The sequence below is a fragment of the Sturnira hondurensis genome, unplaced genomic scaffold (assembly GCF_014824575.4).
Source record: "Sturnira hondurensis isolate 20B ecotype Veracruz unplaced genomic scaffold, ASM1482457v3 Scaffold0023417, whole genome shotgun sequence".
NCBI classification, from domain to species: Eukaryota; Metazoa; Chordata; class Mammalia; order Chiroptera; family Phyllostomidae; genus Sturnira; species Sturnira hondurensis.
The window spans coordinates 117,044-128,977 of NW_028096048.1; the positions used below are offsets into that span (position 1 = coordinate 117,044).

An 11,934-nucleotide genomic window follows, 5' to 3' on the forward strand; every position below is an offset into this window, starting at 1 on the left:
TCCTGTTAACTTGATATTTTAGAGTTCCACTCATGTGCAAAATATAGGCAGTAGTAACAGGGGAGAAAGAAGATCTTCAAGACTTCTAAAAAATCATGGGCGTTCTTGGTTTAGTTTTCTTTCCACTCGTATGAAGAAGGTGATGATGGTTATTGAAGAGCACTAAATTTCACATTTTTTCTACTGCTGATTTTGAGATGTTTGAAGGTTAGATATTTTGTAACCTGGAACTCATTCCTGTGTTTCTCACTTTTTGAATTAAAGGAAAATCTTCTTATCTTTTATCTTTAAGTAGCTATCAGTTCTCTGTACCATAACTATCAAATGTACTGCTTCACAGTTCAGTCCTGATGCTATACATTGTTAATTCCTCTTCCTGTGTCCTTTACTTGCTTTTCTTCTCTCTTACTCATCTCTGATTACACAGAATTCATTATCTTCTGTATTTATTTTGAATTGCATACACCAAGGGAGGTTCACTACCTTTGTTCTATAGTTCACAAGTATATTAGTAAATACGTTTGATTAAAATAATCATGAGAGGGTAATACTAATTAATTCGTTTCACAGATGAGGAAATAGAGACTTATGAAAGTTACAGAAAGACAATAACTAGATTCAGAATCTAAAACTAGTCTATGGCCATACCATCCTGATCGCGCCCGATCTCGTCAGAATCTAAAACTAAGTCTATCTGATTATGAATTATCTATCCAATTGCCTCCTAGATATTTACTCACTTGAATGGCTCATAAAATTTTGAAATTTAATTACTCCAACACTGACCTGGAAACTCACTAATTTTCTCCATTAAAAAGTGCTCTTCCTTTTGCATCTTCCTTTAAGGTAAATGGCATCATCACAAACATGAATTTCAAAGGGAGAAACCTGTGGCTTCTCCTTGATTCATCCTACATCCCCCTCTGACAAAATTAACTCAATATTTGAGTTGAATCTTTAATTTTGAGGTGCGTATAAGCCATTCTAGTAGACGAATGCATCCCATTCTCACATTTCTCATGGCCACTTAATTTGTCTGGGCCCTTATCTATTATCCATCTCTAGAAGAGCATTTCAAAGTCATCTTTTAAAATTTATTTATTTATTTATTTATTTATTTAGGGGTGAATAGAGGGAGAAAAACATCAATGTGTGGTTGCCTCTAGCATGCCCCTTACTAGGGACCTGGCCCCCAACTCAGGTATGTGCCCTGACTGGGAATGGAACTGGTGACCATTTGGTTTGCAGGCCTGCACTCAATCCACTGAGCCACACCAGCCAGGGCTCAAAGTTACCTTTTTAAAGGAGTTGCAACCCTTCTCCAGTCAATCCATTTACTCTGTAAAAGCCAGAGTGATCATTTTGCAATTTACAGAATTGTCATTTTGTGCTTTGAAACTCTTCAATAATTTTATTGTCCTCAAGATTATATGTAAGGATTGTTTTTAGGATCAATACAGAGAATGAAAGACTTTAGTGAAAAGGACAACTTCTGTGAGACTCAGAGCCTTGCCTTTAATTTGCACTTATTTATACTTCATTTATGTTTGTTTTTACTTTATTTGCGCTCCCCCGATTCTTTGAGCATGTAATTGCAGTAGTAATATTCTCTTTTTCTGTTTTGTCCTACTAAGTGTCCTGTTATTTTACAAAAATAAATCTTGGTGTGGGTAGAGTATACATTGGGTGGAGTTGGGTAGGACCATCTGCTTTTTTCTCAAGAAACTGTCTCAGGATAAAACATTTATTTCCTAAAGTCTCCACTGGAAAGAAGCCATACATTTAATCAAGATAAATGCATTCAATTACTTGGGAGTAAAAAGTAAATCCCCACAAGGCACTTATATTTTGTAGGCGTTTAGCGATTTGCAATACCAGGAACCCAAGCACCTGTGGGTTGGACCCGCACACTGTGCAGCAGGAAGCAGTGGTCAACCACTGCTGTGTTTTATTTCCTCAGTCTCTTTCCCACCTTGAAAACCCTCTGATGAAACTATTCACTTGTTCATAGGGTCATGGAGTCAGAGATAAAAAGACTTCAGGCACCAACAGTAAGATATAAAGAGTAAAATTGGCATAATAAGATAAGATGCTCTGTGTGTGTGTGTGTGTGACGTTCTCTTTGATGTCTGTAATGATCTTCAGGCAGCTCAGAAGATACACATGCAAGTACTGCTTTACCATGCTACTACTGTAATAATTCTATATTCACTTGTGTATTTATGTATCCATACCTATATTATGAACTCACTGAAGGCAGAAACTTAGTCCTATCCTATTGTTACAGTCTATCTTATGTAAATATCTGACATACCACACATATTCCAACTTCATGCCAATCCTAACTTTTTATTTATTCCTTCTCTATGCAGCTTAGATTTCATGGTATATTACTCTGTCATCATCTAATTTATCCTAAACTAAGCTTGTTCTAAACTCAATTGTCTATTCTACATACTTAATTTTAAAAATATTCCAGGAATCTTAATAAAGTTATCTTTGTATTTGGGGGGAATTGGAGAAAATGACCTTACGTGGCTGGCTGATACAGCTAATAATGACACCTTATTTGCTTAGTTTCAACTTCTTAAATTAATCAAATTCGATTTTTTCTTTTCCACTACTGCCGTCTTTCTATTTTATTTTTTTTCTGCTTGGCAATTGTTATTTAAGCTTCAATTAACGATCCTGCCACAGATATTTTTTATATAATTATTACTTTATCCTCACCTGAGGGCATTTTTTTCATTGCTCTGAGAGAGAGTGAAAGAGAGAGGGGTGGCTTTCTCATATGTGCCCAGACTGGTCCTCATCAAGGGCTTGGGTTTGGTGAATATTAGATAACTGGCAAGGCAGGCAAGGTAGAAAGTCAAGGGCAGATCTCAGACCCAGATCCTGGAGGATGCCCAGTAAAGGACATATAGAGGCCCTACAAGGAGAAACACATTGAGGCTAAGACAAGACAGGATGGACTCAGATCAACTTTCTTTGTGAAATAGAGCCTGTAGACATGGGAACAAGATTTTAGTGTCTAAAGGGGTTGGAATGAGGAGAGATAAATGGGGCAGAAGAAAACAAATAGAATTGAGACTTCTGGCCAAGATGGAGGTGTAGGTAGACACACAGTGCCTCCTCCCATGACCAAAATATGGACAACAATTTAGAAACAAAAACAACCAGTACTGACAGGAAATTGAACTGCATGAAACTCCAACAACCAAGGAGTTAAAGTAGACACATTCACCCAAACCAGTAGGAGGGGCAGAGTCTGGTGGCAGGGCTGAGAGGGGTGGTGGCTGGCAGACCCTAGGCTCACAAGGTGGCAGTGGGCAGACCCAGAGAGGTGGCAGATAGTGAAGGGGTGCAGCACAAAAGATGGCTAGTGGACCAGGTGGTCCCACATTTGTGCAAAGATAAACCAGATGAAACTGGGGAGCAAGGCAGATTGTGCAACCCGGGATCCCAGTGCAGAGAAATAAAGCCTCAAAACACTGATTGAAAACACCTGTGGGGGTTGAGGTGCTGAGAGAAACTCCCAGTCTCACAGAATAGATCATTGGAGAGACTCAAAGGGTCCTAGAATGTATACAAACCCACCTATATGGGAATCAGCACCACAAGGTCCCAGTTTGCTTGGAGGAAGTGGGGGAAGTGACTGAAATCCATTAGAGAGCAAAGCAAGTGCCATTGTACCTTCCTGGACGCCTGCCCCTCAAACAGTGTCACACCCATCCACTGGGTTGCCCTGCCCTGGTGAACACCTAAGGCTCTGCCCCTCACTACCTAACAGGCAAGTCAAGACACACACAAAAATGACCCAAACAAAAGAATAGATCAAAGCTCCAGAACAGATACAGTTAAGCAACAAAGAGGTAGTCAACCTATCAGATGCACAGTTCAAAGCAGTGGTGATCAGGATGCTCACAGAATTGTTGAATTTGGTCGCAAATTAGATGAAAAAAAAAATGAAGGCCATGCTAAGTGAAATAAGGGAAAATGCAATAGTGATAGGCAGGGTACTGGGGCTCAGGTCAATGAAGTGGACCAGAAGAAAGAAAGAAACAACCAAACAGAAAAGAAAAAACAAGAATTCAAAAAAATGAAGAGAGGCCATCTGAACCTCCAGGACATATTTAAACATTCCAATATCTGAATTATAGGGCTACCAGATAGAGAAGATGAAGAACAACAAGTGCAAAAGTTATTTGAACGAATAATAAAGAAGAACTTCCCCAATTTGGCAAAGGATATTAACTTCCAGGAAGCCCAGGAAGCTCAGAGAGTCCCAGAGACGTTGAACTGACTCAGGGAGGAATACACCAAGGCACATAATAATTACATTACCCAAAATTAAAGATAAGGAGAGAATCTTAAAAGAAGCAAGACAAAAGGAGAGAGTTATGTACAAAGGAGTGTCCATAAGACTGTTGGCTGATTTATCACAAGAGACTTTACAGGCAAGAAGGGGCTGGAAAGATGTATTCCAAGTCATGAAAGGCAAGAACCTCCATCCAAGATTGCTCTATCTAGCAAAGCTTTCATTTAGAATGGAAGGGCAGATAAAGTGCATCTCAGATAAGGTTAAGCTAAAGGAGTTCATCATCACCAAGCCCTTCTTATTTGAAATGTTAAAGAGATTTATCTAGGAAAAAGAAGATAAAAAAGGTGTACAGTAAAATGACTGCAAACTCACAATTATTAACAACCACACCTAAAACAAAAACAAAAATAAACTAAGCAAACAATAAAACAGGAACAGAACCACAGAAATGGAGATCACATGGAGGGTTATCAACTGGGGAGTGGGAAGAGCAGAGAGAAGGAAAAGGTACAGAGAATGAGTAGCATAGACAGTAGGTAGAAAATAGGGGGAGGTAAGAATAGTATAGGGGATGTAGAAGCGGAAGAGCTTATAAGTATGACACATGAACATGAACTAAAGGTGGGGAATGTGGTGGGAGGAGGTGTGCAGGGTGGAGGGGAGTGAAGGGGGAAAATGGGACAACTGTAATAGCAAAATAAATAAAAATATATATATTTAATATGTTTTATTGATTATGCCTTTACAGTTGTCCCATTTCCCCCTTCACTCCCCTCCACCCTGCACACCCCTCCCCCACCACTCCTCCATCTTGGTGGAAGTCCCACATGCAATTTCTTTTTAAGATACGAAAGCTATTTCTCAGACGTTAATAGCCATTTACTATCTGAGTATCCATAACACAGATGACTTTTCCCTTTTGGGAATCCCTGGACTTGAGCAGTACCACGTTTGGACAGGCAGCATCCCCTTCTGCTTCATCTACCTTGTGGCCATTGTGGGCAGTGTTATCCTTCTCTACCTCATTGCCATGGGAGTGTAGTCTTCATGCACTCCCATGTGTGTTCTTTTTCCTTTCCATGCTGGTCATTACTGACCTCATATTGTCTACAGCATGTATCCCTAAAACACTACCATCTTCTGGCTTGCTCTCCAGAAAATCAGTTTTCCTGGCTGTCTCATCCATCTATTCTTTCTGCACGACAGGTTTGGCTTTGACTCAGCTATGATGCCAGCCATAGCCTTTGCCGTGTGGCCGTTTGCTTACCCTTGAGCTACACCCCTCAACAATACTGTCAAAATTGTTATGGGAATTTCCCTCAGAAGTTTCTGTGCTGTTCTTTTTTGTTTTCTTTATAGATGGTCTGCCCTTCTGCAGGACACATATTGTCCCTCATACATGCTGTGAACCCAGAGCTGTTGCCCTGCTTGCCTGTGCTATGTTTCCATCAGTAGGTGACATGGGTTTGGTGTTCCCATCATGACAGTAATTTTGTGTTCCCATTATGATAGTAATTTTAGATGTGATCCTCATCCTCTGTGCTGCCTTTGGACTCCCTTCTCGAGTTTCCCAAAAGAAGGCCTTTAGCCCTGTGGTCTGTGTCATCCACATGCTCTATATACCAGCATTTTTCTCCCTGCTTGCATGTTGCTTTGGACATAATGTCTTTCATACTTTTCACAGTAGGTTTGCCAACCTCTATGTAATCATTTCACCTGCATGCAACCCTATTATCTATGGAAGAAAGACCAAGCAGATCTAACACAATGTCCTTCTTCTGCTCTTTCCTAAGGGTTCTCAGTGATCCACGCCTGAAAAATGAGAGGCAGGGGCAAGTTCCTAGCATACATTAAGGTAAAGACCAACCCTGTAGCCAATGGCATCAGAGAAAAGAAAGATGAAAAAATTTCTTATTACTTCATACCATGGTTTTCCTTCTTTTAAAATTTTAGGCAAGCCCTGGCTGGGGTAGCTCAGTGGATTGAGCACGGGCCTGTGAACCAGAGAATCGCAGTTCAGTTCCCAGTCAGGGCACATGCTTGGGTTGCAGGCCAGTTCCTGGCAGGGGACACATGATGCATAGTGTGTCAACCATACATTGATATTTCTCTCCCTCTCTCCTTTCCTTCCCCTCTAAAGATAAATAAATAAAATCTTAAAAAAAATTAGGCAAAAGTGTACTCAGTCATTACAGCTGTTAATAAATAAATTAAGTAAATAAGCAGTAATTCTGGGCCTAGAAAATAATAATTTAAAAAAATCTGGAAACTAAAATTTTGCAGTTTCTTATAACTAAGATGATTACAAAATGTTTAATAAAAAGAATAAAATGATCAACATCTCCTTTTTATAATAAAGGTGTTTCTAAGGAATAAGAATTATTTTTTTTCAGATTTATATGTTCTAGTAGTTTATATATTATGGCAGAGCAAGTAATTTCTGCTGTGATGACTCTGTGAGGTTTTGGATTTTTAGTTTAATTGCTCCAACCCACTTCTAGACAACATTAAGTATTGGTCCTGGCATGTATTAAGTGCATAAGCAATGCTTATTAAGTGAATGAATGACAAACAACCATGGAATTATTAAATTAAGAGTGCAGGTGTGTATTTTTTAAATATATTTTATTTATTATACCATTACAGTTGTTCTATTCCCCCTTCATTCCCCTCCACCCGCACACTCCCTCCCCCACCATTCTCCCCCCCTTAGTTTATAACCACGTGTCTCAAGTTCTTTAGATTCTATATTTCCCCCACTATTCTTGCCCTCCCCCTATCTATTTTCTACCTACTGTCTATGCTATTTTCTGTACCTTCTCCCCACTTCTCCTCCTCCCACTCCCCTGTTTCTAACCCTCCATGTGTTCTTCATTTCTATGGTTCCACTCCTGATCTAGCTGTCCTCTTGGTTTGCTTTTGTTTTAGGTGTGGTTAATAACTGTGAGTTTGCTGTCCTTTCACTGTTCATATTTTTCATCTTCCTTTTCTTATATAAGTCCCTTTAGCATTTCATAGAATAAGGGCTTGGTGATGATGAACTCCTTCAACTTGACCTTATCTGAGAAGCACTTTATCTGTCCTTCCATTCTAAATGAAAGTTTTGCTGGATAAAGCAATCTTGGCTGTAGGTCTTTGGATTTCATGACTTGGAATACTTCTTTCCAGCCCCTTCTTGCCTGTAAGGTCTCTTTTGAGAAATCCACAGACAGTCTGATGGGTACTCCTTTGTAGGTGACTGTCCCCTTATCTCTTGCTGCTTCTAGGATTCTCTCCTTCATTTTAGTCTTGGCTAATGTAATTATGATGTGCCTTGGTGTGTTCCTCCTTGGGTCCAACTTCTTTGGGACTCTCTGAGCTTCCTGGATTTCCTGGAAGTCTATTTCCTTTGCCAGACTGGGGAAGTTCTCCTTTATTATTTGTTCAAATAAGTTTTCCACTCGTGGCTGTTTCTTTCCCCCTTCTGGTACCCCTATAATATGGATGTTGGAACGTTTAAAGATGTTTTGGAGGTTCCTAAGCCTCTCCTCATTTTTTTGAATTCTCATTTCTTCATTCCTTTCTGGTTGGATGTTTCGTTCTTCCTTATGGTCCATTCCATTGATTTGAGTCCCAGTTTCCTTTCCATCCCTATTGGATTCCTGGACATCTCCCTTCATTTCAATTAGTTTAGCCTTCATACGTTCCTCTAATTTGTGACTCTAATCCACCAGTTCTGTTAGCATCCTGATAAACAGTGTCTTGAACTGTGCTTCTGAGAGGCTGGCAATTTCTCGGTTGCTGAGAGTTATTGGCTCTGGGACTTTGAGTTCTTCTTGCGCCATCTTTTGGGCTGTTTGTGCCTGTTCCATAGCAGGATCGGAGCCCTAAGGTGTTCACCAGAGCAGGGCAACTCAGTGGCTGGGTTGTAATGCTGCATGTGGGTCAAAGAGGGACTATGGGGTCCCTTCTGCCGTCTGCCGCGGCGGCCCTCACCGGTGCCGCAGCTGCTGCCGTCACCGGGCCCACTTGTTTCATCCCACTGCAGGCAAGTGTGCCACTGCCGTCAGCCCTCGCCCCCTGGGGCCTGCGTGGTCCATCTCACTGTGCGCGAATGTGCGCCCACCGTGGTCAGTCTGCCCCGCACCCCAACTGGTTCCCGTCTGCCTGCGCGCCTGGGTCGGGGGACCTGTCCTGCCCCACCCTGCTCGCTGCTGGCTCCGCCCCTGTTACTGTCCCTGTTGAACGGTTAGTTGTTGTCGGACTTCCGTATAATTCAATTTTCTGTCCTTTGGTTGTGTCTTTGTTTCTCCAAACCTTTGTTGTATTCAAACTTGGTTGTGGGAGAAGGCACAGTGTTTCCACCTATGCCTCCATCTTGGCGGAAGTTCCCAGGTGTGTATTTTGGACAGAAAAAGAAGACAATGATGAAACCCCGAACTCATGTGTCAATCAATGTTGAGAAAACCAAATGGGATGTGGGTGGATAGAGTCCCTTAAGAAGAAATAGACAGAGAAACTTAAATCCCTATGATCAATAAAATGAAAGGCATATACAGACTAAGATATAGGTTTAAAACTTGACCAATTGGAAGCATTGGTGGCCCCAAATCTCTTCATTCCTGTATCTCAACAGAGATGTAGTTTCATGCCAAAAATGTATCCCTATATATTTGTTACCTTTTCAAATTCAGTATGTCCAACTGGTCGGTCATAGTGAGTCATTTAGTCACTAAATTAGCCAAAGAAATAAGTATTTTTGCTGATTGCCAGGTGCTGATGATAGGTGATATCTGAGTTCCCCCCATTTTTAATATATTTTCAAAGCCTGTTGCTTCTTTCTAAACACCCTCTTGGATTCAGCAGTCCAGAGTGAGCTCACCCCTCCCTTAACTCAATGGTTCACACAATCATCACATTTTAAATGTAACCACACAGCAGACTCCTGTGTGGTCTACTTCTAGACTGCTTTCTCACTTCCTACTGCCACCCCATTCACATATCATGTGATTAACATTTTCACAATAATTCTCAGTATAGGAAATTTACGTTCTTTAGATTCAGAAGCTATGGTTTGAGAATGTACTCTTTTATTGTGTGGCAGCAGCCAGATATTTTTCCTCACAATTATTTGATATGTTTTAAATACCGTAAATAAAAATGCTGTGAAGCAAAAGTAAAAGAGAAAGTAAAGGCAAGTAGAAGCACACATAAAAATATTACAAAAATAAGAAAAAGGCTAATATACTTTCCACTTAACCATGAATTCATATTCTTTTATTACACATAAGTCAAGAATACAGCTTTACCCTATATGAGAGGTAAGCATGTTTTGTTTATACAACTCACAATGTCTACAAATTAGAAGCCAGTCAATTCTTCAGAGAAGCAATGTTACTCCTAATATGAAAAACAGAGATATGTTCTGAGAACTTTTAGAGAAAGGGCTCCAAGTAATGTAATTAATCACATTCTTATAAAATATATAGTTCCATGGGAATCTTCAGTCCATTATTCCAGTATAGAACAGTAGAACACCCTAAATTTTCTTTCAATAAAAGCTCAGCATTCTGTGGGGAGTCAATATAGTGCTAATCTCCTTAAGTCTGGTGTAGTCAATATTCTAGAGCATTTAGAGTAATGAATGGACTTGAGGAAATCAGATCTGGGTATATATACACAATGGAATATTATTCATCCATGAGAAAAAATGAAATACTGCCATTCGTGATAGCATGGATGAAGGGCTTCAGGATAAGTGAAATAAGCCAGACAGAGAAGCACAAATACTGTGTGGTATCACTTATAGGTGGAATCTGGGGAAAAACAAGAATAACACAGAAGTAGAGAATAGAATGGTTGTTTTCAGGGGCTGGGTTGGGGGTGGGGTCATGAGGACATCTTAGTTCAAGGGTACCAACCTTTAGTTATACAATGATTATGTCTGGAGATCTAGTATACAGCATGATGGCTACAGTTAATAACACTGTGTTGTATACTTGAAAGTGGTTGAGAGAATAGTTCTTAAGTGTTCTTACCACCAAAAAGTAACTATGTGAGATAATAATTACCTTGATTGTCATATGTGTATCTACAGCAAATCATCATGTTGTACACATTAAATATATAGATTTTATATTTTCTCTTATGCCTCAATAAAGCTGAAGAAAAGAAAAGAAAAAAGAGGAATTAGCACATGCAAATAAACAGAGCTTAGAAAACGCTCACTGCAAACTAACAGAGAGGCATGGACTTTAGGTGGAGGAAATGGCAAAAGGTGAAATTACAGAAGATAAAAAAATCCAAATCATTTTAAGAAGTTTAATATTCTAAGAACAAGGGGGAGCCATAGGAGTTTTAAAAAAGGGGGCAACAAAGTCTAAATTTTATTTACAACAATATTCATAAATTTATTATTTTTGTTATGGAGTTTGCAATAGTTTTGAACGGTGGTTGTTGGGGGGGAGTGTCACTGGATTCAGCAGCCACTCTATATCACCCATTTATGGGCACTTTAACCCGCAGTAGGCGATCAACCTCCTTAACCAAAAACAATATGACCCCATTAGCTGTCTGAAGGAAAGGCAAAGTCAACTCCAATTAGAAACAAATTGTGGGCAAAGCCAAAGGGGAGAAAGATTGAGGGTGGGAGGTGAGAGATGAGGAGGGGAAAGTGGTGGTGGGAAAATGGAGAGAACTGCACATGAACAATAAAAAAAGAAACAAACCAAATAATACATTTCCATGGGCAAAGAAGTCCATCCCTTGTGAAATAACTCTGATTCCACACTGTGCAAAATATTAATAGTTAAATGGGAATTCAAGTAATTGATAGTGGCCAAAATAAAAATGCACAAAATATTAAAATAGGCATAAAGTAATCTTCACTTAGTCATTTCAAAAGGGTTACATGATTTCCATTTGAAGAAATTGTTATATACATGGTAGTGGTTGAATTGTGGACTTTTATGTTTTAAATAGTTGAATGACTTTATGACACTGCTGGATAGCAGGGACAGCTATCTGTTAAGGTATCACTTTAGGATCATGCTAATAGAAAGATAACATTTGTGTATAAAATGATAATTAGTTTGCTACTATTATTTAAGTTGGGGAGGTAGCACAGGGTGGGGAAGTGTAGTTCAGATTTGTAGGATGTGAATAGTAACTATAAAGGGTAGGGCACCAGAGTATGTCACTGTTTTAGTCTAGCAAAAATCATTAGCTGCTTCACCAGAGGACTGCTCTTATTAGCCCAGGTTAAGGCAACATTAAACTCTAAGTTCTATAATTCTATGAATGGCCCATGTGTTTATGTAAAAGTCATGCAAGTTACCCATAGTGGGTTATTTTCCACACAATTAATTTTCACAGAAAGATGGATGTCTTCCTAAAAGGACCGAGTATATCAAAGGTAAGATTAGGAAATTTTCATAACTCAAACATATCTAGCCTTTCTTTAAAAATACTGGTCAAGGCTGAGTGACTAGATGGGAGAGGGGAGGGAATTTCAGGGGAAAGGTGGAAGGTTTTGCAGAAACAAGTGTAAAGGACACATGGACAAAAACAAGGGGAGCTGGAAACTGAGATGTGGGTAAAAGGCAGAAAACTGTACTTGAACAACAATTAAAATA

General features: G+C 39.6%; 1 pseudogene; it reads left to right on the top strand.

Annotated features, from left to right (window-relative positions):
• The first annotated feature begins 1,463 nt into the window (after positions 1 to 1,463).
• Positions 1,464 to 6,084, top strand: LOC118981017 (olfactory receptor 52H1-like; annotated as a pseudogene).
• Positions 6,085 to 11,934: the final 5,850 nt, after the last annotated feature.